The sequence below is a fragment of the Budorcas taxicolor genome, chromosome 9 (genome assembly GCF_023091745.1).
Source record: "Budorcas taxicolor isolate Tak-1 chromosome 9, Takin1.1, whole genome shotgun sequence".
Classification (NCBI taxonomy): Eukaryota; Metazoa; Chordata; class Mammalia; order Artiodactyla; family Bovidae; genus Budorcas; species Budorcas taxicolor.
In genome coordinates this window covers 14,320,918-14,347,035 of record NC_068918.1, presented here as the reverse complement: position 1 = coordinate 14,347,035, position 26,118 = coordinate 14,320,918, and the positions used below count along the sequence as shown (strand labels likewise).

Here is a 26,118-nt window from a genome sequence, read left to right as displayed (position 1 = left end):
TGACTCAGATTCTTGATGCTGTTGGTCAAGGAAGTAGTCAGCCTATCCAAGCATCTCAGTATAACACTTTTGTTAAGAATAACGGAACCTGTACACAGAAATGAAAATCGTATACATATAAAGAGTCGTAAATGGTCTGGAACTGAGACTTGTCTGAACGCTATGAGTGAAATGTGTAATTCCCTCAAGTGATTGTTGGTACCCAGTAATATATATAGGGGCCAAAGACTCTGGAAACAACAATAATAGTAGCCTCTTTTGAACGGTTTAAGTCTTCCCTGGTGGCTCAGATGGTAATGCAGGAGACCCAGCTTCGATCCCTGGGTAGAGAAGATCCCCCGGAGAAGGGAATGGCTACCCACTCCAGTATTCTTGCCTGGAGAATTCCACGGACAGCCTGGCAGGCTACAGCCCATGGGGTCACAAAGAGTCTAACAGCACTGAGTCACTAACGCTTTCACTTTCTTTTTTTTCTCATTCTTGAACTGTGACTTCCAGAGAAGTTCAGAAATTTAGATATATCTTATGGGTAATGGGAATGGAAGACAATGGAATTCAGGTTTCATGAAGCAGCACTGAAGATGCTTAGGGTATGATGAACTCGTGATTTCGTGATTGCAGGCATAATACAGAGGATGTTACACACACTTGAATCTGTCCCTCTGCAGCCAGTAAGAGGGCTCCTTGGAGGAAGCATTTGTGTTCTCAGTTCAAAAGAGTCTATGGAACTCTCAGGGCACCAGATGAGAGAGCTTTAAAAATCTGTACTTAGCATAGCAGAAGGCCACGTGGCATACTTAGGACAGAAAGGGTGACAGTTCTGAAACACAGAAGCCAGCAGAGATGAAGATTGCAATCAGTTGAGGTTATTGGTTCTGATTGCTAATCACAGATCATATGATTGTCTAGTAACCAGAGGAATGGCTTTGTGATATGTGTGGTAGATGTCAGTATCTCTGATCCTTGTGCTCTCCAACTATGCTCTTCCTCTCAGATCATCATTCTGTACACTAGAGAACTGAGGCTGGGAGTTAGGTGTAATAGCAAAGGGTGTGAGTCTCCTTTGGTTCAAAGAACAACTTGCAAATTGCGATGGAAGTTGAAAATGAATTCACCCTTTGTGTAGTCCAAGGAAACTTCCCATGTGACACCAATAGCTTCCTACTTGCAGTGCCTCAGGAATAATTTAGGAGCATTTCTATATAACCATTTCATGCCTGATATCATGTGGAATATTGCTTGCTCCAAATTGTGTCTCTAACAACTAGGATATCTTTGGTCACATAGTCTGAATTCCCTGGGGACCTGAGACAGTTTTGAGGATTAGCTCTACCCTGCTGACCATCCTGTAGTATTTACACAGATTTAATCTTTCAGTACATCCAGAGAATCATTAGTTCCCAGGGATGCTATAGTGTGCTCCCTATAATTTTGTAAATCACTTGGTTAAATGATGTTAAGCAGGTTCCTTTCCTTCTGAGTCTTAGTATGCTAATATCAGATGGAACAGAAGATGATATGGTATTCAGAATATATTTGAATATTTCTCATGGAATGTTCATTAACATTCCTTTCTCACAGAATTCTTATTAATAGTTTGTGGGACAATACTGTTTCAAGGAGTACAGTTTGAGAAATACTGTTTTATAGGGAAAAAAAAACCCTTAGCCTGACCTTTTGAATTAAAAAAAAAAAATCCTATCAATCCCTGGCAGAGCTGAGCTATTATTTCTGGGTGAAATTCCAACTTCATTAACACAATTATATTAGCCAAATTACCTCTCTGAGCCGGTGGGGACAATCTGTCACCTCCTGTTTTAAATTTCCAAATGATTCCCTTGGGAATTAACATCTAGTCCACTGTAAGAAAAACAAATTATTCTCCATGGAAGAACTCCAACTGCTTTATTATATATTCATGGTCACATATTTTTCCTACTTTAATGAGTTTTATTTATGAAAAAAATCACTAACCGAATTGAAAAACGACATTGCCTAGGTCTCACTGTTAAGTTTTAGAAATGTATTTTATTATAATTTGGTATAGTAGAACAGTCATTTTCCAGGAGGATAATTGTCTGAATCAGATCTTTATTCTAGTTAAATATAGGAGCAAGCAACCAAGAACCAATGTCCCCGTGGCTTGTAACTGTATGATTTACCTTCACAGACAGTGGCTAGAAATGTGAAATTTCTGGTGCTTTAAAGTTCACTAGGATAGGGAGATAGCTGGGCTTGTGGGTCTCTCTAAGGAAAATAGAATCTTATGACCTCCAGGTATTTGTGATTGGGGACAGTTGTTTCTGAAGATGTGGATAATGTAATGTGTGATATAAAGAAGGGCAAAAAGTGGCCCATTTTTTTGATTGGGTCATTTATTTTTCTGGAATTAAGCTGCAGGAGTTGCTTGTATATTTTTGAGATTAGTTGTTTGTCAGTTGCTTCATTTGCTATTATTTTCTCCCATTCTGAAGGTTGTCTTTTCACTTTGCTAATAGTTTCCTTTGTTGTGCAGAAGCTTTTAAGTTTAATTAGGTCCCATTTGTTTATTTTTCTTTTATTTCCAATATTCTGGGAGGTGGGTCAGAGAGTATCCAGCTGTGATTTATGTCGGAGAGTATTTTGCCTATGTCCTCTAGGAGTTTTATAGTTTCTGGTCTTATGTTTAGATCTTTAATCCATTTTGAATTTATTTTTGTGTATGGTGTTAAAAAGTGTTCTAGTTTCATTCTTTTACAAGTGGTTGACCAGTTTTCCCAGCACCACTTGTTAAAGAGATTGTCTTTAATCCATTGTATATTCTTGCCTCCTTTGTCAAAGATAAGGTGTCCATAGGTGCGTGGATTTATCTCTGGGCTTTCTATTTGTTCCATTGATCTATATTTCTGTCTTTGTGCCAGTAACATACTGTCTTGATGACTGTGGCTTTGTAGTAGAGCCTGAAGTCAGGCAGGTTGATTCCTCTAGTTCCATTCTTCTTTCTCAAGATTGCTTTGGCTATTCGAGGTTTTTTGTATTTCCATACAAATCTTGAAATTATTTGTTCTAGCTCTGTGAAAAATACCGTTGGTAGCTTGATAGTGTTTGCATTGAATCTATAGATTGCTTTGGGTAGTATACTCATTTTCACTATATTGATTCTTCCAATCCATGAACATGGTATATTTCTCCATCTATTAGTGTCCTCTTTGATTTCATCAGTGTTTTATAGTTTTCTATATATAGGTCTTTAGTTTCTTTAGGTAGATAAATTCCTAAGTATTTTATTCTTTTCGTTGCAATGGTGAATGGAATTGTTTCCTTAATTTCTCTTTCTATTTTCTCATTATTCGTGTATAGGAATGCAAGGGATTTCTGTGTGTTGATTTTATACCCTGCAACTTTACTATATTCATTGATGAGCTCTAGTAATTTTCTTGTGAAGTCTTTAGGGTTTTCTATGTAGAGGATCATGTCATCTGCAAACAGTGAGAGTTTTACTTCTTCTTTTCCAATTTGGATTCCTTTTATTTCTTTTTCTGCTCTGATTGCTGTGGCCAAAACTTCCAAAACTATGTTGAATAGTAGTAGTGAAGTTGGGCACCCTTGTCTTGTTCCTGACTTTAGGGGAAATGCTTTCAATTTTTCACCATTGAGGATAATGTTTGCTGTGGGTTTGTCATATATAGCTTTTATTATGTTGAGGTATGTTCCTTCTATTCCTGCTTTCTGGAGGGTTTTTATCATAAATGGATGTTCAATTTTGTCAAAGGCTTTCTCTGCATCTATTGAGATAATCATGTGGCTTTTATTTTTCAATTTGTTAATGTGGTATATTACATTGATTTGTGGATATTGAAGAATCCTGCATCCCTGGGTTAGAGCCCTCTTGGTCATGGTGTATGATCTTTTTAATGTGTTGTTGGATTCTGATTGCTAGAATTTTGTTAAGGATTTTTGCATCTATGTTCATCAGTGATATTGGCCTGTAGTTTTCTTTTTTTGTGGCATCTTTGTCAGGTTTTGGTCTTAGGGTGATGGTGGCCTCATAGAATGAGTTTGGAAGTGTTCCTTCCTCTGCAATTTTCTGGAAGAGTTTGAGTAGGATAGGTGTTAGCTCTTCTCTAAATTTTTGGTAGACTTCAGCTGTGAAGCCGTCTGGACCTGGGCTTTTGTTTGCTGGAAGATTTCTGATTACAGTTTCAATTTCCGTGCTTGTGATGGGTCTGTTAAGATTTTCTATTTCTTCCTGGTTCAATTTTGGAAAGTTGTACTTTTCTAAGAATTTGTTCATTTCTTCCACATTGTCCATTTTATTGGCATAGAATTGCTGATAGTAGTCTCTTATGATCCTTTGTATTTCTGTGTTGTCTGTTGTGATCTCTCCATTTTCATAATGGTTTGTCAATTTTATGTATCCTTTCAAAGAACCAGCTTTTGGCTTTGTTGATTTTTGCTATGGTCTCTTTCGTTTCTTTTGCATTTATTTCTGCCCTAATTTTTAAGATTTATTTCCATTTACTAACCCTGGGGTTCTTCATTCCTTCCTTTTCTAGTTGCTTTAGGTGTAGAGTTAGGTTATTTATTTGACTTTTTTCTTGTTTCTAGAGGTATGCCTGTATTGCTATGAACTTTCCCCTTAGCACTGCTTTTACAGTGTCCCACAAATTTTGGGTTGTTGTGTTTTCATTTTTATTCATTTCTATGCATATTTTGATTGCTTTTTTGATTTCTCCTGTGATTTGTTAAGTCATTTCTCCAAAGAAGACATACAGATGTCTAACAAACACATGAAAAGATGCTCAACATCACTTATTATCAGAGAAATGCAAATCAAAACCACAATGAGGTACCACGCCAGTCAGAATGGCTGTGATCCAAAAGTCTACAAGCAATAAATGCTGGAGAGGGTGTGGAAAAAAGGGAACCCTCTTACACTGTTGGTGGGAATGCAAACTAGTACAGCCACTATGGAGAACAATGTGGAGATTCCTTAAAAAACTGGAAATAGAACTGCCTTATGACCCAGCAATCCCACTGCTGGGCATACACACCGAGGAAGCCAGAATTGAAAGAGACACGTGTACCTCAATGTTCATTGCAGCACTGTTTATAATAGCCAGGACATGGAAGCAACCTAGATGTCCATCAGCAGATGAATGGATAAGAAAGCTGTGGTACATATACACAATGGAGTATTACTCAGCCATTAAAAAGAATACATTTGAATCAGTTCTAATGAGGTGGATGAAACTGGAGCCTATTATACAGAGTGAAGTAAGCCAGAAAGAAAAACACCAATACAGTATACTAATGCCTATATATGGAATTTAGAAAGATGATAACGATAACCCTGTGCATGCGAGATAGCAAAAGAGACACAGATGTATAGAGCAGGCTTTTGGACTCTATGGGAGAGGGCGAGGGTGGGATGATTTGGGAGAATGGCATTGAAACATGTATAATATCACATATGAAACGAATCGCCAGTCCAGGTCATGATACTGGATGCTTGGGGCTGGTGCACTGAGACGACCCAGAGGGATGGTACAGGGAGGGAGGAGGGAGGGGGGGTTCAGGATGGGGAACACGTGTATACCTGTGGCAGATTCATGTTGATGTATGGCAAAACCAATACAATATTTTAAAGTAATTAACCTCCGATTAAAATAAATAAATTTATATTTTTTAAAAAAGGGCACAAAATTAGCATGTGTTTTTTGACTGGAAGGTTGAGAGCAAGCCCTGTTTGGATGTGTACTTTTTGACTTGATGTCTGTGGCCCCAAACTAAGGGTCTCCAAACCTGTTACTTTTAGCTGTCTAACAAATGATTACTTCATTGACCAAAGCAATCTAACAACATTTTTTTTAAAAGTCAGGATCTCTTTTAAAATGCCAGACTAAATATATGCTATTCAATCTAAATATTTTCAAAAGACTTTTTAAAGCAACAAACTCTTTGCTTTTATGAAATGATACTAGGTAGTTGGATATTGTGTTAGTCAATAAGAGCCAGGTTTGCTGTATTAACAAACAACTCCAAAATCCAATGACCTACACCCGAAAGATTTATTTTTCATCCACACCACATTAACATCATGGGTAACCTACAGTTCTCTCCCCATCATCTTTGTGATCATGTTGGTGCAGTAGGGTCAATCTGGAGTACTGCCAGATTTATTATGGAGGGAAAGGAGACAGTAACTCATGTGTTGGCTCTTAAAGCTTCTGGCCAGAAGTGACATTTATCACTTTGAATATTTTAACAGCCAAGAACAAATCACAAGATCAAGCCTGCCATCAATGGGATAGAAAAGTATCGTCCTTCCCCAGATAGGAGCGGTGAATACTTTTGAATAAGAATGCAGTCCACCATGGAGCCCCTGGGGTTGTTTTAGAAGGACATGGGTTATAGAGCATGAAAGACTCAAGGATCATTGCTATCATAGATGCCATCTGGGTGCAACTCCAGTCTAGAGCCTCTTGAGTTGGGCAGTTCAGGTCTTTGCTTCTCCTACATGCCCCATTCCTGTCTTGCTCCAGAAAGCCCTTGCTCCCCAAGATAGGCTTAGAAGTATTCTGGTTGGGTCCAGACAAATGGTACAACATCATCTTTGCTTTAGAGGTTTTCTGGGCCACCAGGACAACTGTGTAGCCTGGGAGGGATTGAAGGCTGGCTTTCAAGGGCCAGCAACATCCAGGTGTCAGTGCCACCTTCTTGTCATCATGGTACCAACCTTTGGCCATGGATACTCCCTGACCCATATCTATCTCATAAAATCCTGGGTGTGTGTATTGATAAAGACCTAAAATCTACACAGCTGTTTCGAAAGAGCCAAAGGAGCCCTTTGTAAGAACGGGCCTCAAAAACTTCGTGGACATCCTAGAATTTCTGAGCTCAGGGTGCGGCAGGGGGAGGAAGAGGTAGGCTGAGTGAAGATGACTTTATTTCATCAAGAACCATTATTTTATCCAGAGTGACTTCATTTTTACCTGTTTCCATAATTGAGAACTCTCACAAGAGTGAGTTTGAAACCACAGCTAGGAGAAGATGAAGTCAAGTGCCTGAATCAGTTAAGGAGAATAATAAAATTTAAGGAATTTTCCATTTATAGAGATCTACAGAGCCTCTTTCATTCCAAGAAGATTTTATACATTTCCACTCATATATTCAGCCTTTCCGTTTAAACCCATTTTCTTTATATCTATCATTCACAGTCATCTGGAACAGAAAAGCAGCACTTTATGTGTGTCAAAAAACCTTTCTCTTCCTCTTCTGAAAGCATTTCTTTGGGGGCTTTTTAAGTTTTGTTGCTATTCAGTCGCTAAATTGGTGCCCAGCTCTTTATGGCCCTGTGGACTACAGCTCGCCAGGCTCCTCTGTCCTCCGCAGTTCTCCTGGAGTTTCCTCAGATTCATGTTGATTGAGTCAGATGTTATATAACCAGCTCATCCTGTGCTGCCCCCTTCTCTAAAAGTTAATATATAAACGTTTAATGGACGTGAGTTTGAGTGAACTCCGGGAGTTGGTGATGGACAGGGAGGCCTGGCATGCTGCGATTCATGGGGTGGCAAAGAGTTGGACACGACTGAGCGACTGAACTGAACTGAACTGAAGTTTATATTTATATATAAAATATATAAACAAGTATTTTAATATATAGATTTATTTTTATTTGTTTTGAAACAGTCACAAACTTACAGAACATCTAAAGGTCAATTTCAAAGAATTGTTTTTGACCCATTTGAGAGTAAGCATCCTGTTACTTGAGTTAATTTTTTAAACAAGGACATTTCCCTACATAAGCACAATACAACCATGGTTATTAGTTTGCTAGGGTTGCCATGACAAAATATCCCAAACTGGGTGGCTTAAACAGCAGCAGCTTATTTTGCTGTCAGTTCTGGAGGCTAAAAGTCCAAGATCAAGGTGTTGGCAGGTTTGGTTTCCTCTAGGTCTCATTTTTTGGCTGGCAGGTGGCCTTCATCTCTGTATGTCTTCACATGACCTTTCCTCTGTGCACGCACATTGCTGGTGTCTCTCCAAAGGTCCTAATCTCATCTTCTTAATAAGCACGCCAGTCAAATTGGAACACCAAGCAAGTCCCATCCCAACCACCTCATTTTCACTTAATCACCTCTTTAAAGGTCCTATTTCCAAATATAGTCACTCTCATAGGTACTGGGAGTTAGAGCTTCAACATTGAATCTGAGAAGGTTTGAATTTGAGAAGGGACATAATTCAGCTCATAACAACCATCAGAGTCTGGAAATTAACATGAATAAAGTACTATCTAATCTTCAGACTCCATTTGCCAAATGCCCTAATAATGTCCTTTATAACAAAAGAACCCAGCTCAGAATCATGGGCTGCATTTAGTAATCAGGTCTCTTTAGTCTCATTCCGTCTAGATGGCTTTCTTGGTTTTTCCTTGACTCCCATGGCCTTGATACTTTTGAAGTTATAGGTCAGTATTTTTGTAGAATATCCATAAGTTTGTTTTGTCTCATATATCTTCATGGTTTGATTCAGATTAAATCTTAGCAGGAGCATCGCAGAAGTGATGCTGGCTTCTTCTCATTGCATTCTGAGAGGTGGTACCAATCCTAATTTGTCCCGTCATTGATGATGTTCGCTTTCCCTTGATTAAGGTGATGTCTGCAAGGCTTCCCAAGAAGCTTATTTTTTTTTCTTTCGTTTGTGTGGGGATGTGCCCTGAAACTATGTAAATGCCAGTTCCTCATCAGATGTTCGGTTTATTTGTTTATAACTGTATTGTCTCAGGTTTTCCTAGTTCAGTGAGTTAAAATCTAGTAGCACTATTATTTATTTTGATGATCTAATTGTCTCCAGTTTGGCCAGTGGGAGCCCCTTCAAGATAATTTCTCTGTCCTCTAAAAATATCTCATTTATTCTCCAAGCATTTTCTGGCATAAGTTGTTCCAGGCTCATCTGAACATTTTGCCTGTTTCAGCCCTGGAACAAGAACCCTGGTTCCTTTCAGTGAATAATTGTATTTAGATGTGTTTTAACAACAGTATGCCTAAATCCATCTGTTTGAATAGTATTCTATTGTAACAATAGGATATTATTAATAGTATTGACAATAAATATTATTTCCTCTTCATTCTTGACTTCTACAGAAACGTGTGGTCTGAAGAGGTTACCATTAATCTTTTCTGTGTCTTGGCATTTTGGCTAAGATCAAGTATAGTATCTGTTCTCATCAGCTTAATGTCTGATATGTCCTCTATCCAGGCTTCCCAGGTGGCAATAGTGGTAAAGAACCCATCTGCTGATGCAGGAGACATAAGAGACACAGGTTCAGTCCTGTGGAGGGCATGGCAGCCCATTCCAGGTTCTTGCCTGGAGGATCCCATGGACCAGGAGCCTGGTGGGGTCTATAGCATCGCAAAGAATCAGACACGACTGAAGTGACTTAGCACACACCTGCACACACACATGTCCTCTATCCTGGGCTTCCCAGGTGGCTCAGTGGTAAAGAATCCACCTGCAACGCAGGCGACCCGGGTTTAATCCCTGTGTCAGGAAGATTCCTCTGGAGGAGGAAATGGCAACGCACTCCAGTATTCTTGCCTGGGAAATCCCATGGATAGAGGAGCCTGCAGTCCTTGGGGTCACAAAAGAGTTGGACATTCTTGAGCAACTGAGCACACACACATATAAGGGAATATACAGATGTAGTGTGTAAAGGAAAGAACACAACCAGATATCTATATGTAAATTAGCATAGATGAGTCCTAGTTCTGGAATTTACTTCTGGGAAAGAAATGACTCTCATTTATTTCCAACAGAAAATTAGATAAGAAATCCAATTAGTTTCCCAAATCCCACTTTCATTCTTCAAATCAGTCCATTAGAGAGGTCACATTGTTCCTTTCAGAAACCACGGCTTTAATTTCATAGCAGAGCCAATATATGGCCACTCCTAAAACTAAAGTATGAAATGTCATCTATTCAGAATGTGATTTTAAATCATTGGCCTTAGGGGCCTCTTCCTACACAAGGACAATTGCATCTAAGTTAAAAACACTTGACCTGAAAGGGTGCTTCCTTTTGTTTATTTTTCACTTCTTACTGAGAAAATAATTCTGATTTTCTTGAATTCTCTTTGAGGCAGTTGGAAAAATAACGTGATTATTTCTATTCTTGGTTTCAAAACTGTTCTTTTTCTCTTTCCTTCATTATGCTCCTCACTTCCTTTTGTCCTTCTCCTTCCTTGCCTGGCTCAGCTTTTTCAGTTCACATCCTCTCTGGATACAGTCAGAGTCATCAGTGGTGGAAAAATGTGACTGCCAGGAAGTCTCCATTCATTTTTAAAAGTAAATAGCTTGACAGCCTTTAAATTTACACCCTTGTCAGAGATGGCATGGAACATTTAAGCTTTGTTACTGATTACTGACATTTAACTCTGTCGAACCGTGTGGAAGATGAAATCCAAAACTTCATATTGGTAAAGAGACATATTCATTTCTTTACAATATGTGTCTTTTAAAATTCTTCTTTCAGAATAAACTCTGTGGCCATAAAAATTATATGTGAACATTAAGTAGATCATGATTTTCCAAAAAATGAAGTATTCTTGTTTCTTAAACTAGCAAATAAATGATGCTTACTCCAAGAAATGTCATAAGTAATTTGCAAAAGAACATATAAAATGTAAGATATATTAAAATCCATATTGAATACAATTTAGTTTTCCCTGATGATTTAGGTTTGTTGTAATCAACAAATACTTTAGTTAAGAAGGAAAGCAAATATTGTGGGGAATAATTGAGGTATGTCTTGATGAAAGTGAAAGTGGAGAGTGAAAAAGTTGGCTTAAAGCTCAACATTCAGAAAACGAACATCATGGCATCCGGTCCCATCACTTCATGGGAAATAGATGGGGAAACAGGGGAAACAGTGTCAGACTTTATTTTTTGGGGCTCCAAAATCACTGAAGGTGGTGATTGCAGCCATGAAATTAAAAGACGCTTCCTTCTTGGAGGAAAAGTTATGACCAACCTAGATAGCATATTCAAAAGCAGAGACATGACTTTGCCGACTAAGGTCCATCTAGTCAAGGCTATGGTTTTTCCTGTGGTCATGTATGGATGTGAGAGTTGGACTGTGAAGAAAGCTGAGTGCCGAAGAATTGATGCTTTTGAACTGTGGTGTTGGAGAAGACTCTTGAGAGTCCCTTGGACTGCAAGGAGATCCAACCAGTCCATTCTGAAGCAGATCAGCCCTGAGATTTCTTTGGAAGGAATGATGCTAAAGCTGAAACTCCAATACTTTGGCCACCTCATGCAAAGAGTTGACTCATTGGAAAAGACTTTGATGCTGGAAGGGATTGGAGGCAGGAGGAGAAGGGGACGACCGAGGATGAGATGGCTGGATGGCATCACTGACTCGATGGGCGTGAGTTTGAGTGAACTCCGGGAGATAGTGATGGACAGGGAGGCCTGGCGTGCTGCGATTCATGGGGTCGCAAAGAGTCGGACACAACTGAGTGACTGAACTGAACTGAACTGAAACCTTTTTTATTCCATTAAGATGATGACAGGCTTCTAAAAAGAAAAAGTCCTTCTTTCAGAAGCTGTGACCATGGCCTTCTAGAAATGGAATTTTTTGAGAACTCTAAAAATGTATGTTTCTTCCATGCAAAAGAAAATAAACTATTTTTGGACAATGGGCTTGTTAGCAAAAACCTGCTGCTGTTACTACTGCTAAGTTGCTTCAGTCGTGTCCAACTCTGTGCAACCCCATAGACTGCAGCCCACCAGGCTCCACACCCCCACCACCCCCCACCCCCGTCCCTGGGATTCTCCAGGCAAAAACACTGGAGCGGGTTGCCATTTCCTTCTCCAGTGCATGAAAGTGAAAAGTGAAAGTGAAGTCGTTGCTCAGTCATGTCCCACTCTTAGCAACCCCATGGACTGTAGCCTACCAGGCTCCTCTGACCATGGGATTTTCCAGGCAAGAGTACTGGAGTGGGGTGCCATTGCCTTCTCCGAGCAAAAACCTGGCAGGTATATTATCTATAAATGCAATCTTCAGCTCTGGTGTTTGTGAACAGGTCTCTCATACTATGATGAATGATGTCATAGACATTACTTAAAAATGGGCAGATTTTAGAATAATTTCACTTTTGCAATTTTTGGCTTCTGTGACTCAGGAATCATATTTCTGTCATATGGTGCTTGATAAATTTCAGTGTATACACTGTAGTTCATATCCAGCCTTAGCCTGGTTCTTTTAAATTGTCTAGGGACTTGTCTAAAAGAATGTTTAGAATATACTCTGTGATGCATAAACCACTTAATTTAAAGGTCAATGGAAATGTAAAAATCCAAATACACATTGGAAAGTATAATCAAATAGCAAGTCAGAATTCATTTCCTCTTATTTTTCATCCTCATTTCTTTTGAAATATAAATCAGTTCTTTAGATTAACAAGCATTTACAAACTAGCATATATTTGATGTTAGCAGTTATGCAAACTTATTATCATGCATTTAGATTCTTCTAAAATTTTTACAAAGGAAGGTTTTTCATCTTCATCCCTTTGGGCTATTGTAACAGAATCCCACAGACTGGCTCCTAAACAACAGAAACTTATTTCTCACAGTTCTAGAAGCTGGGAAGTCTAAGATCAAAGCATTGGTAGATTTGGTGTCTGGTGAGGACTCACTTGCAGTTTCATAAATGGCCATCTTCTTACTGTGTCCTCAGATAAAAGAAGGGGCAAGGGAATTCTCTAGAGTCTCACTTATTTATAAGGGCGCTAACCCTGCTCGTGAGGGCTTCACTCTCATGACCTCATTACCTCTTTAAGGCCCAACCTTCAAATATTACCATCACACTGATGATTGGATTTTAACATATGTATTTTGGGGGGGATACAGACATTCAGAAGTCATATTCTTTCTGATAAATAACATTTAATATAGTCACCTGTTCTCAGAAGGCTGAATAATAACTATAGCTCAATTATGACTCCTATTTTTTGAGCGTGCATGCTAAGTTGCTTCAGTCGTGTCCGCCTCTTTGAGACCCTATGAACTGACAATATAGCCTGCCAAGCTCCTCTGTTCATGGGATTCTCCAGGCAAAAATACTGGAGTGGGTTGTCATGCCCTCCTCCAGGGGATCTTCCCAGTCCAGGGATTGAAACTGTGTCTTTCTTTCCCCTGCATTCGCATGTGGGTTCTTTACCACTAGTGCCACCTGGGAAGTATAATTGGCTTTTTCATATATCTCTCATTTAATTCTTATGGCAGGTTACAAAGTAAATAATATTATGTCTCTTTTACAGGTGAGGAAACTGAGGCTCACTGGGCCTTAAGTAGCTTTCCCATTATCTCACAGAAAATGATGAGATGATGGAGAAACCCAAGTCTTACTAATTAAAAAATTCATAAGAACACTTTTCATTACATCAACAGTCTCTGAACAAGCCTTCCAATGCAATTTGACATATTTTCTGTCTTAGACCTGCTCTCACTACCCATGTACTGAAACAGGAACCGTGATTCTGCGGCTCATACTTTCACTTTTCTACATACTCAGCAATTATTCAGAATTATGTAGCATTATTTTCATTGAACATTATAGGCCCCAATAAATATTTATTGAGTGCAGAATTGATTCTAGAGCAATACCATTTTCATGTTTTTAAAGGACAGTAACACCTTGATAAGCACTGACCTGTAGCGCAGTGTGTGCTGATAGAATCTCTGGACAGCTCTAATTTCCAGATGTCCACAGCAATGTCTCAAAAGGTAAGACATTTATTCCTGAAATAACCACTCCTCCCAGCGAAGTAGCTTTTAAGCCACACTGGCATTTTACAAATACAGTCTCTTCCAGCCAATCATTTCTTGGGGTGTGTAAGGATCTGAATGCTGATTATGTTTGTTTAAAGCACTCTATATTTTTATACCTGAAAAGGGAACTCAGTGACAGTTGCCAAAGTCATCTCAGCTTCTTTTTGAAAGGCATCTCTTCAAGGTCAAGAACTAATAAGCCAGCTTTTTGTTCCTTTGTCTATTGTTATGAGAACTTGAAGATAAATAAGCTGTGTACTGGGCAGAGATTCAAAGCAGCAGCTACATACTACATGTTCTAATGAGTCTTCTTTCTGTGATAGGCTGTGAAAATCATATTTCTCTTAAAATTAGATTTCTAATAAAATGCCAATTTAACTAATTTTTAACTAGAATTACCCCATCACACAAATCAAATTGAGACATTGAATAATACGTTTTTATTGCACATTGGAATGGCTTCCATTATTTTTCATAAAGTTTTCTCATTTTCTTGCCAAGAGATGAGCTTGTTGAACAAAATAATTCTTTAGCATTGTGAGACCTGTGCTTCAGTTGGAAAATAAAAAGAAGATATATGTGATGAAAATATGACTTCCTTTACCTTAAGTACTTGGAGAAGGCAATGGCACCTCCCTCCAGTACTCTTGCCTGGAAAATCCCATGGATGGAGGAGCCTGGTAGGCTGCAGTCCATGGGGTCGCTAAGTCGGACATGACTGAGCAACTTCACTTTCACCTTTTGCTTTCATGCATCAGAGAAAGAAATGGCAACCCACTCCAGTGTTCTTGCCTGGAGAATCCCAGGGATGGGGGAGCCTGGTGGGTTGCCATGCATGGGGTCGCACAGAGTCGGACATGACTGAAGTGACTTAGCAAATCTTAAGTACTCCTCACAGGATCTTTTCCTTCCTGAAAGACTATAAGTGGTTGAGGATGAAGCGTGCTCTCTTGACACCTTGGAACCTGGAAAATTGCTCTCTCCCTCTCAGTTTGTATTTCTGTCCTCTGCAAGAGGTACTCCCAAAGGCTGGCAGGGCAAATTTGAAGTAGGACTAACACGCTGCATTTCAAGAGGCGACCAAGAACCCTCGAGTGTAGAAGCAGGCTTCGCGAGCCCGTTTCATCTTGTAACAAGGCTCTTCGGCTCATCCTGCTGGAATCTGGGTTGCCTTCAGAAACTCAGCTCATTACCTGGGAATGCGAAAGGTCTTGATTGACCTGTCCTGCTTCTACAGCTAATAGAACTGTCAACTCTCCTGTCACTTGGCCATCACCAGTCCTCAGATATAATAAAGGCCTTGAAGGTAATACAGGAAGTGAAGCATCCCAAAGGCCTCACCGTCTCAAAAAGGAAGCTGCTTGTTGAACTAAATACTCCCCTTCAAATGTCTGAATTCGCGGCGAAGGAGAGTGAACATGAAACAGTGTTGGTTTTTTTCGTCAGTGTAATTTTCTTTTCCATCTCGGAGTGTTCCTATCACTTCAGTCTATGAAGTCCCAAGTGTAACAATGTAAAGTTGAACCTGGCAAGGACAGAAAAGCTAGCTCAGAGAAGGCCATGATTTCTGTGTGTGTGTGTGTTGAATGATGTGCATGGTTAACAAGGATTAGTTGTAAGGGTGCTTTATTTAAATGAAAGCTAAAACCTAGGTTTCAGTCTATTAATATTCAATTCAATTCAATTTATTGAACCAGTAGTCAGCATATATTGAGCTTCGAATCTTGACTGGCATTGTTCTCCCTGCTGAGGCTAGAGACAGAAGATGCTCTGAAAGAGATTGTTTATGCTCACAAAACATCCATGTTCTCATTTACATTTCCCGGAATTTCTTGCTACTGTTTGGACCACGTGACTAAGTTCTGACCAATAAGATAAGAGCAGAGATGACATAGACATAAACCATTTCTAGACTTGACCCCTCAACATATATCACATGACTCTCCAGGTCTCTCTTCTTTGCCATGTGACCTTGGAGGCCACATGTACCAGATGGCATAGTTCTAGCTTTAGCTTTTAGGCATATGAATCATTTCACATTAATTATTTGTACATGGCAAAGTTTGAGATTCATTTTTTATTCCATGTTGACATGGAACTGTTTCAGCACTATTTATTGAGATAACTAAATTTTCTTGAGTTTTCGTAGTCAAAAATTTGAAGGATTTTAACTTATTCAATGATTGAGACAGATAATTCTCTTGGACACTTCTTGGACAACTTGAATTCTCATAGCAATTCTAAGTAGATTTTACTTTGGAAAGTAGATTTTATTAAGACTGCTGCTGCTAAGTCACTTCAGTTGTGTCTGACTCTGTGTGACCCCATAAACGGGCAGCCCACCAGGCTCTGCTGTCCCTGGGATTCTCCAGGCAAGAACACTGGAGTAGGTTGCCATTTCCTTCTCCAATGCATGAAAGTGAAAAGTGAAAGTGAAGTCACTCAGTCGTGTCCGACTCTTCACAGCCCCATGGACTGCAGCTACCAGGCTCCTCCATCCATGGGATTTTCCAGGCAAGAGTACTGGAGTGGGTGGCCATTGCCTTCTCCTTTATTAAGACTATGAGTGAAATAATAAAATTATAGGGAAATAATATTTTACCACCCATAAATTGAAACAGGAATCTATGTTAATATTTATTAAACTGTGTCAACCTACCTTTGGATATGTATGGGGGGCCACTTTCTATGACTCTGGCTTCTCTTCTGCCTAATTCTTTTTTTTTTTTTTAATTTATTTATTTTAGTTGGAGGCTAATTATTTTACAATATTATAGTGCTTTTTGCCATACATGGACATGAATCAGCCCTGGTTGTACGTGTCCCCCATCCTGAACCCCCCTCCTCCTCTAATTCTTATTAAAACCTAAGTTTTTAATGTGACTTTCTAATGTTTGAGATTTCTAACATGTGAGATTTAATGGGTTTTTTGACAATGCTGAAGTTCTGAGTCAAATTTTCAATTTATTTCATATAATTGTTCATGCTATACTTTTTTATTTGATCAGATTTTTAAAAACCTCATAACAACTTGTTTACTGTTTTGGTAATATGCCTCAAATCCTCTTTTAAAATGATAAAGTATAAAGAAACAAACATTTTCAACACCTACTCTTGTTGCAGGCACTGTGTTAGGTTCTAGAGACCTAAGTTAAAACTTGGTTTGTAGAATGTAAGAAAGAACATTGAAGTCTAATGAAAATTAGTGAGAATGTCCCCACCCCCTATGTCAGTTCAAAGAGATTTCTGCAACCATAAATTTTTTCATAGATCTACAAGTAGGAAAGGATTAACAGGGGTATTTAATACAGCTTTTTCCAAATGTGTTCCATGGAACACTGTTGCAGAAGATAGTAGTAGTTTCACAAAATAAATGAACGTGTCTTGTGGTGACATAATCATGGTGCAAGATCGATGGTGGAGAAAACTGCTAGTGGCTTAGTATGAAATCAAGTGAGCAGTACATGTGAAGCAGAATGTCTGTTTTGAAGAAAACCTCTTGTGGATTTGTTTGAGTTGTAGCTGAACTAGCTCTGTCGTTCCTCAAACACCAGGAAATGTTTCTTTTTCATTTGAGAAAATGACTACAGATAATTGGCATTGATACATGAATATTTAGCTGACATTTAAAGAAAAATGAATTAATTGATCTTATCACTTCAAGGAAAACAATTGACATCATTTGTTGTCAATGATAATTTTTTAAATTTTACTGAAATATGGTTGACTGACAATGTTGTGTTAATTTCTGCTGTACAGCAAAGCGATTCAGTTATATATACATACATATATATATATATATGTATGATCTTTTTCATAGTCTTTTCCTTTATGGTTTAGCACAGGATATTGAATATAGTTTCTTGTTCTATACAGTAGGACCTTGTTTATCCATCCTATGTATAAGAGTTTGCAACTGCTAATCCCAAACTCAATCCTTCCCTCCCCCTTCCCCTTCTCCCTTGGCAAATACAAGTCTTTTCTCTATGATTGTGAGTCTGTTTCTGTTTTGTAGATATGTTCATTTGTGTCATATTTTAGATAACACATATAAGTGATGTCATATGGTATTTGACTTACTCTTTCTGACTTATCAAATGAAAATTTGAATTTTGGGAAACTTATCTGCCACCTTAATACCTTTCCAATACATAAACACTTTTCTGATGAGATTCGTGGTGATATTAACTGATGTGTTTTTGATGTTATATAATGAAATCTGTGAACATTTAGAAGACTGCCATAACTCAGTGAATCAATATGCTCTAAATGTTGCAGAATCACACGTGGGTAAAAGATCCATTCAAAGAGTAAGCTAGACCAATAGATTTTAATGTAACACAGGACGAAAGTTTATGGTCAAGTTTTCTGATTCAATATTGCAGTTAATCTTTCAGAAGTGACCACCTGTTGAATTTTGGTGTGGTGTCAAAGAGATCCTCAATTATCTTAATGCTAAAATATTTTCTCCTTTCCAGATCCTAGATCTTAAGATGCTAGATTTTATTTGTATGACTTTAACAAATACAACATAACACAATTAATTGAATGCTAAAGTGGATATAAACATCCAGGAATACAAACTCAAAAGAGATTTTGTAAAATGCTAAAAAAAAAATTGATACTCTGTTAAATATTTTTTATTTTAGAAAATGTATTTAGTCTTAAAAATATATTATTTATGTGACATGTACAGGGTATACTAATTTTAAATGAATTACTAAAGATAGAATCAGTTTTAGTTTCTAAAAGAGTAAATATGAATAGAAATAACATAAACAAAAGCAATTTGTATCCTCAATAAATTTTAGAGATGGAAAGGGATCCTGGGACAAAAACATTTGGGAACTACTGGACTAAAAGAAGTCCACATTTAAGTCCTTTCCTTTATGCATGTTCTGTGAAAATTTAAACCAAATTTGTATTTCTATGATATTAAAAAATAGCCATAAAAGTCTTGGATAGTATCATAAATGTGAGAAATATATCTTTTTCTGGTTATTTGTAGGAACAAACTTTATGGAGAATGAAAATACTGAAATATTAAACTTGTTCTATTTTACTAAAACTATACAAATACACTATTTGTGTATGAAGTAAGAATTCTCCAAAAAGCTTAATAATATTAATATTAAAATAATGTTACTATACAGATAAAAGTTGAGACTTTAAAAAAATAGCAGCATAAATAGAAATTCAATAGTGAGGAATACAATCGGTATACTTCCCCAAAGGCTTTTTTTTTTTTTTTCGTAGAATTATGACACTTGACAAATGACTGCAGGAAAATGTGCCAAATGAGTTCCCCTGTTGTTTACAGCTTGTCACAGGCAGATGCAATACAAAGAAAAGATGAATGCATCATCTTTCCACTCCAGAATGTCTCTACTCATAAAAGGGAGCTGTTCTCTTCCCATTCCAACAATGATAGGCTTAGATCACTAGACAGATCAATGATGTTGTGGTTGCTTGGGAAGTTTAGGGAAACAGAACAAAAGAAATGGTATCCCACTCATGGAATTCCTTACAAAGTCGCCCCACACTAGCCAAGGCTGAAGAAGCTCTGTTTATATTTTCTACAGGAGTCACTTTTCTAGTATTCAAATTGCCTTTTTGGTTACATACTGATACCTACGGGAGCTTTACTTCTCCAACAGTGAGTCACAGACCAGCAGCCTTCACATCTCCTAAAACTTTTTATAAATACAGATTTTGGGGCCTCATCTTAGACATCCTGAATCAGAATCTGCATTTTAAACAAGATATCCAGGTGATGTGTATGTTTATTCATGTTGGAGAATCACTAATGTACATCAGATGATCTCAACCATGACTGTACTTTGAAATCATCTAGGGAATTTTTTAAAATCCTGATGTTTGGGCTACACTGTGGAGGAATCAACCCACTCCAGTATTCTTGCTTAGGAAATCCCATGGACAGAGGAGTCTGATGGGTTACAGTCCATGGGGTCTCAAAAGTCAGACATGACTTAGCAACTAAACGACCACCAGGGGTTGGTTGAGGAGGAGCAGAAGCAATTAGGTCAAAATCTCTTAGAGTAGGACACTCCATTCAAGAATAGGCCTTCTTTACTCCATTGGAGATGCACATTTGGATTTATTAGAGAAGTCAGTGGCAAAACATAATTCTTTCAATGGAAACTTTTAAAAAATACCTTTATTGAAGTAAATTGGTATTTTAAAACATTGCATGTACTTAATTTGATGAGTTTGGATATAGGTATACAACTACATTGTGGAAGATTCTTAAAGATGGTAATACCAGACCACCTTACCTGCCTCTTGAGAAATCTGTATGCAGGTCAAGAACCAACAGTTAGAATCAGACATGAAAAAACAGACTGGTACCAAATTGGGAAAGGGGAGTATGTCACGGCTATATATTGTCACCCTGCTTATTTAACTTATATGCAGAGTACATCATGCAAAATGACAGGCTAGATGAAGCACAAGCTGGAATCAAGATTGCCAGGAGAAATATCAATAACTTCAGATATGCAGATGACACCATCCTTATGGCAGAAAATGAAGAACTAAAGAGCCTCTTGATGAAAGTGGAAGAGGAGAGTGAAAAAGTTGGCTTAAAACTCAACATTCAGAAAACTAAGATCATGGCATCCAGTCCCATCACTTCATGGCAAATAGATGCAGAAACAGTGGAAAAAGTGACAGGCGTTATTTTCTTGGGCTCCAAAATCACTTCAGATGGTGACTGCAGCCATGGAATTAAAAGACACTTGCTCCTTGGAAGAAAAACTATGACCAATCTAGACAGCATATTAAAAAGCAGAGACATTGCTTCGCCAACAAAGGTCCATCTAGTCAAAGCTATGGTTTTTCCAGTAGTCATGTATGGATGTGAGAATTAGACCATAAAGAAAGCTGAGCATTGAAGAATTGATGCTTTTGAACTGTGGTGTTGGAGAAGACTCTTGAGAGTCCCTTAGACTTCAAGGAGATCAAATCAGTCAATCCTAAAGGAAATCAGTCCTGAATATTCATTGGAAGGACCGATGCTGAAACTGAAACTCCAATACTTTGGCCACCTCATGCGAAGAACTGACTCATTGGAAAAGGTCCTGATGCTGGGAAAGATTGAAGGCAGGAGGAGAAAGGGATGACAGAGGATGAGATGGTTGGATGGCATCACTGACTTGATGGACATGAGTTTGAGCAAGTTCCAGGAGTTGGTGATGGACAGGGAAACCTGGTGTGCTGCGGTTCTTGGAGTTATGAAGATTTGGACACGACTGAGTGACTGAACTGAACTGATACACCCATAAAACTATCAGTACAATCAAAGTAATAGACATATCCATTACTTCCAAAGTTTTTGTGTGTCATGTATGTGTGTGGTATGAACATGAGATCAACCCTCATAATGAATTCTGAGTGCAAAACAATATTGTTGACTCTGTGTACTGTATCACAGGAATTTATGTTGCATAACTGAAACTTCATGCCACTGGACAGCTCCCCATTTCCCCCTACTCCAGCCCCTGGAAACCAACCTATCTGCTTCTATTATTTTGACTGTTTTCAATACCTCAGTTAAGTGGAATCATGCAGTAATTGTCCTTCTGTGATTAACTTGTTTCACTTAGTATAATACTGTCAAAAATATAGAAATGGAAAAGCTAAAGCCACTAAATCCATAAAAAGTATTTAGTAAGAGTTCATTGTGTATATGAGAACAGTGCACAAACTGGAAACTTTCAAAGTTCAGGGGCATGACATTACAGGATGGTTTATAAAGTGAAAATGAGAAAGTTGTTTAACCTTACAATGATTAGTTATTACAATGGGGATTTCCAGGTAACAGGGGATTGGTTGAGAATGATTATCTTTTCACTTTTTAGGAAGTGACTTAAATTTGTTTTATGATTTTTAGGAGCATTTTCAAGAAGTAGCCCAAGTTAAGTTTCACTTGTTTTGCACATAAGCCAAATTAAGTTTGACTTATGTGGCTTAAATGGTTTTGTCTGCTCAGGGAATTTTCCATCCTGGCTTCCATTTTGTATTTAGCTTTAACAATGTCCTCTATGTTCATCTATGTTATTACATATGGCTGGATTTCCTTCTTTTTAAAGCCTAAGGACTATTTCGTTGCCTGTAAACACATTTTTAAAAATCTGTTCACCTGTTAATTTGGACATTTGGATTGTTTCCATATCTTGGCTATTACGAATAATGGTACAGTGAACATGGGACGGCAGATATCTCTTTGAGATCTTGATTTCAATTCTCTTGGATATATACCCAGAAGAGAGATTGCTCTATCATATGGTAGGTCTAGTTTTAATGTTTTGAGGAACTTCATACTATTTTCCATAGCGGCTGCACTATTCTACATTCCCACCAGTAGTGCACAAGGATTTCAATTTCCACATTCTTACCTATAGGATGTTGTTATTGCTTATCTTTTTTATAATAGCCATCTTAATTGGTATGAGGTGATATTTCATTGTGATTTTCATTTTCATTGTCTGATGATTAGTGATGTTGAACACCTTTTCATTTACCGGTTGGCCATTTGCATGTCTTCGTTGAAGAAATGTCTGTTCAGGTCCTCTACCCATTTTTTAATTGAGTTTTATTTCTTTTTCTTTTTTGCTGTTGACTTGCAGGAGTTTCTTGTATATTTTAGATATTAACCCAGTATCAGATATGTGGTTTGCAAATATTTTCTCCCATTCTTTAGGTTGACTTCTCACTTAGTTTCTTTTTTCATGCAGAAGCTTTTTAGTTTGATATAGTTTCACTTTTATGTTTTTGTTATCTGCATCAAGCCCAAGAAATCATTGCCAAGACCAATGTCACAATGTTTATCTCTCTGTTTTCTTTTAGGAGTTTTATAGTTTCAGGTCTTATATTTAAGTCCTATACACTTTGAGTTGACTTTTTTGTTTGGTGTAAGATAAAGATCAAATTCCATTCTTTTGCATTCAGATATTCAATTTTCCCAACACCATTTGTTGAAGGGACTAGTCTTTCCTTCCTTGTGTATTTTTGGCTCTTATCAAATCAGTTGTCTTTTTACGTCTGAATTTATTTGTAGGCTTTGTATTCTGCCCCATTGGTCTGTATGTGTTTTTATGCTATACTATGTAAGTACTATAGCTTTGTCATTTAAAATCAGGAAGTGTGATGCCTATACGAGCTTCCAGCTTTGTTCTTCTTTCTTAAGATCTCTTTAGCTACTCTGAGACATTTGTGGTTCCTAATGAGTGGGAAATAGATGGGGAAACAGTGGAAACAGTGTCAGACATTATTTTGGGGGGCTCCAAAATCACTGCAGATGGTGATTGCAGCCATGAAATTAAGAGACTTACGTCTTGGAAGAAAAGTTATGACCAGCCTAGATAGCATATTGAAAAGCAAAGACATTACTTTGCCGACTAAGGTCCGTCTAGTCAAGGCTATGGTTTTTCCTGTGGTCATTTATGGATGTGAGAGTTGGACTGTGAAGAAAGCTGAGCGCCTAAGAATTGATGCTTTTGAACTGTGGTGTTGGAGAAGACTCTTGAGAGTCCCTTGGACTGCAAGGAGATCCAACCAGTCCATTCTGAAGGAGATCAGCCCTGGGATTTCTTTGGAGGGAATGATGCTAAAGCTGAAACTCCAGTACTTTGGCCACCTCATGGGAAGAGTTGACTCATTGGAAAAGTCTGTGATGCTGGGAGGGATTGGAGGCAGGAGGAGAAGGGGACGACAGAGGATGAGATGGCTGGATGGCATCACCGACTTGACGGACATGAGTTTGAGTGAACTCCAGGCGTTGGTGATGGACAGGGAGACCTGGCATGCTGCGATTCATGGGGTCGCAAAGAGTTGGACACGACCGAGTAACTGAACTGAACTTAACTGAATGAGTTTTAGAATTATTAAAAATTTTTGTAAAAAAGTGCTTTTGACTTCTTGATGGGAATAGCATTGAATCTGTAGATTGCTTGGGTAGAATGGACATTTTAATAATATTAATTCTTCCAACCCATGAAGACAGATATTTTTTCCACTGATTTGTGTCTTTTTCAATTTATTTCATCCATGTTTTGCAGCTTTCAGTGTATAAGTCTTTCACATCTTTGGTTCAGTTTATTTCTAAATATTTTATTATGTGATTGTAAATGGAAATGTTTTCTTAATTTCCTTTTCAGATAGTCTGTTATTAGTGAAAAACAACTGATTTTTAAAAATTTATTTTTTAATTGAAGGATAACTGCTTTACAGAATTGTGAACAACTGAATTTTGTATGTTGATTTTGTCTCTGGAAACTTTACTGAATTCACAACTTTTTGCATGTAGAAACGTTACAGTTTTCTGTGTATAAAATCATATCATCTGTGAACAGAGTTAATTTTATTTCTTCCCTTCCACTTTGAATGCCTTCTATTTATTTCTTGTGTCTAAATGCTTTGGCTAAGGTTATGTTGAACAGAAGTGGCAAGTGTGGGCATCCTTGTCTTCTCATCTTAGATAAACAGCTCTCAGGTTTTCACTATTGAGTATGTTGTTATCTGTGGGTTCAGTCATATATATCCTGTGTCATGTTGAGGTATCTTCCTGTACTGAATTTGTTGAGAATTTTGATCATGAATGGAAATTTAATGATATAATGCTCTTTCTGCATCTGTTAAGCTGATCATATGATTTCTATTTTTCATTCTGTTAACGTGGTATATCAGATTGACTGATTTGCAAGTTTTGAAACATCTTTGCATCCTAAGCATAAGTTCCACTTGATCATGACGTATGATCCTTTTAATATATTGCTGAATTTGGTTTACTGGTATTTAGAATATTGCATGTATATTTATTAGGGATATTAGCCTCTAATTTTATTTTCTTGTAGTGTCTTTTCCTAACTTTGGTATCTGGATAATGCTGGCCTCATAAAATGAGTTTGGGAGTGTTCCCTCTTCTTCAGCCTTTTTGGAAGAGCTTGAGAAGGACTGGTGTTAATTCTTCTTTAAATGTTTGGTAGAATTCAGCCATGAAACCATTTGGTCCTGAGGTTTTCTTTTCTGGGAGGGTTTTGTTATTGATGCAATCTCCTAACTAGTAATTGGTCTATTCAGATTTTCTATTTCTTCATAATTCAGTTTTGGTAGGTTGTTTGTTTCTAAGAATTTATCCAGTTCATTTAGGTTCTTCAGTTTGTTGGCATAGAATTATTCATACTAGCTCTTTTTTAATGATTCTTTGTGTATCTCTGGCATAAGTTATAATGTCTGCTTATTCATGTTTGATTTTATTTGTGTCTTCTTTTCTTTTTAGTCTAGCTAAGGGGTTATCAACTTTGTTTTTTAAACTAGCTCTTAGTTTTACTGATTTTTTTCCTATTATTTTTCCAGTCTATGTTAATTTTTTCCTCTATTGTTTTTCTAGTCTGTGTTTATTTCTACTTTAATCTTTCTTATTTCTTTCCTTTTGCCAACTTTGGTCTTAGTTTATTCTTCTTTTTCTAGTTTCTTGTGTTGTAACATTAGATTGTCTATTTGAGATATTTCTTCTTTTTTAATGTAGATGTTTATTTTTAAAAACCTCCCTCTTAGGACTGCTTTTGATGCATCCCATACATCTTGGAATGTTGTCTGTTTGTTTCCACTTGTCTCAAGACACTGTCTGATTTCCATTTTGACTCCTCCTTTGATCCATTGTTTTGTCAGGAGTGTGTTTTTTAATTTCAACATATTTGTGAATTCCCCTGTGATCCTCCTGTTATTGATTTATAATTTAATATCACTGTGATCAGAAAATATATTTGGTATGATTTCAGTGTTCTTAAATTTGTTAAGTGTCCTGATATGTAATCTATCCTCAATACTGTTTTATATGTGCTTGAGAGGAATATATATTCTACTGCTGTTGGGTGGAATGTTCTGTCTGTGTCTGTTAGCTTCATTTGGTCTATAGTATTGTTCAAAACTGCTGTTTCTTTGTAAACACTTCTACCTGGGGTTAGGAAGTCTCCTACAATTATTACATCACCATTTCCCCTTCAGTCCTGTCAATGTTCAGTTTATATATTTAGATGCTCTGATGGTGGGTATATATATCACTGTTAATTTTTCTGATAAATTAACCCTTTTACCACTATATTATATCCTTCTTCTTCTTTGGATTATTTTTAACTTAAAATGTATTTTGTCTGAAGTAGATAACCACTCCTGTCTTTGTTTAGTATTTGTAATGGCATGTCTCTTTCCATTTCTTTATTTTTAGCCTATGTGTGTCCTTAACTCTAAAGTGAGTCTGTTGCAGAAAGCATATAGTTGCGCA

The 26,118-nt window shown here is 37.6% G+C and overlaps 1 pseudogene; it reads left to right on the top strand.

Moving 5' to 3' along the window:
* The first annotated feature begins 9,159 nt into the window (after positions 1-9,159).
* LOC128053602 (uncharacterized) lies at positions 9,160-9,274 on the top strand (annotated as a pseudogene).
* The last annotated feature ends 16,844 nt before the right edge of the window (positions 9,275-26,118 follow it).